Source organism: Pteropus vampyrus, unplaced genomic scaffold (assembly GCF_000151845.1).
Source record: "Pteropus vampyrus isolate Shadow unplaced genomic scaffold, Pvam_2.0 Scaffold6, whole genome shotgun sequence".
NCBI classification, from domain to species: Eukaryota; Metazoa; Chordata; class Mammalia; order Chiroptera; family Pteropodidae; genus Pteropus; species Pteropus vampyrus.
The window spans coordinates 3,275,333-3,277,209 of record NW_011888787.1 but is presented as its reverse complement, the minus strand read 5'-3'; positions in this window follow the sequence as shown (position 1 = coordinate 3,277,209).

Genomic DNA, 1,877 nt, shown 5'->3' with positions numbered 1-1,877 from the left:
GTATATGATAAGGATGGGAAAAATGTGTTGGAGGAAACATTTATTTTGAGGGTTCTAGGTAAGTCTTTGTTCCCTAAATTCTGATCTCAATATGGGTACTATTTAGCAAGTGGGGAAATAGCATTTATGACATGTCTCCGGCCCTGACTTTGGCCTTGCGGGAGCCGGAAAGGAAATCTAATGCATCCCTTTTGCCTCCAGAGAGGCTCTCATCCTGTGGGAGAGATGGAGTCCACACTGGAAACACAGCTGACAGACCCTCAAGCTAATCTGCCTAAAGCTGTCTCTTCAGTGGGAAACTGTCTCTTTATGGGAAAGTAGGGCTGAGTGAAGAACCTGGATTAAGGCGGCATTAATCGAGAGGAGGGGAACAGTTGGGCAAAAGAAAAAGGTGGGCATTCCAGGTGGATGAAGAAGGTGCGAGCTAGGCGTGGAGCAGGGAAGGCAAGGCTGACTAGAGAGCAGTGGGTGTCCCACCTGGAGGCACAATTTCAAGTCAGGATACCCCGAAGGAGTAGGAAAAAACTGGAAGTAATGAATTTAAGTATGAACAGCCCTTGTTTCCGATCTGCTCCATATCAGAGTGCTCTAAGGTAGACAATGATTTTTGCTCATCTCTGTAGAGAATACACAAGGTGTGGCTTTGTACATCTGTGTGTACTTGTGCCAGGAGGGGCGGGAGTGTATACTGAAGACAGAGGCAAGAAGACCAGCCAGGAAGCTGCTACTACAATCCCCGTGAAGTAGACCAGGGCTGGTTTGTGGTTCTTAACCCTGGTTGCATGTTAGAATCAACTGAGGTGCTATTAAAAGTGAGCAGTGCCTGGGTTCCAGCCCAGGCCAATTAAGTCGGAATTTTTTCGCATGGGACCTGGGCTTCGGGAGGGTCTCAAGTTCCCCAAGTGACTCTAATGAGCAGTCAAGGCTGATAACCACTGGCCTCGACTAAAGTGTGCCTGTAAAATGAGGAAGAGCGACTATACGGAGCATCGTATGCGGAGCAAGGATAGGCGGCACGGCATGGGCTGGGGAGAGAGGGAAGAGAAAGTAAAATGGAAATGACACTAAAGTTGAAACTTCAGGGGCTGCTTGGCAGGGGGTGATAAAAAGCGAGAAGGGGAAGCTGCGCTTGGCCTGGGAGGAAGATGGGAGCCCCAGCATGAGCACGAGCCAGCGATCCAGGGAGCAAATAAACATTTCTGTGCTTCACACAGAAAATGTCACCGGCAGCGGGGGTGCTTCCTTCTACCTAGGGTCACCCTCCAGCCCTGTTCTCAACATGTGGACCAGGCAGCTGCCTCTCTCCAACAATCCCAGACACTGTCAGCTCCCTGCAAAAGACAACTGTCCACACCCGAGTCCTCAGCCTTGAATGGAGAGCACATTCCGGAAATGGGGTGGGACCGTGAATGGAGCCAGAAGGGGCTTCTCCGTATGCGCTCTGGGGGCCCAGCTCTCAGCACTCCTGCCCGCATGCCCTCGAGTGTCCCGCACTGAATATGAGCCTCGCATTCGCGTCTTCTTCAATACCGCGGCGATGTAATCGTGGCCACCAGCTGGGTGTCAGGTGCTTTGCTTACATGATCTTATTCCAGGTCCCCAACAGTCCCGAGAGGTTGCTGTTATTATGCCCTTCTTTTCTATAAGGAAACAACAGAAGTGACCTATCCAAAATCTCATGGTTCGAGGGGTGCAAAGTCAGGATCCAAACCCAGGGCTTTTTTAAGCAATGATACTGACATTTTCCCCCTAAAAGGCTTTATTGAGATACAATTCCTATACCATAAGATTTACCCATTTAAAGTGAACAATTCAATGGCTTTTGTTATATTCGCAGAGTTGTGTAAAAATTACCACGATCAATTTTAGAACATTCT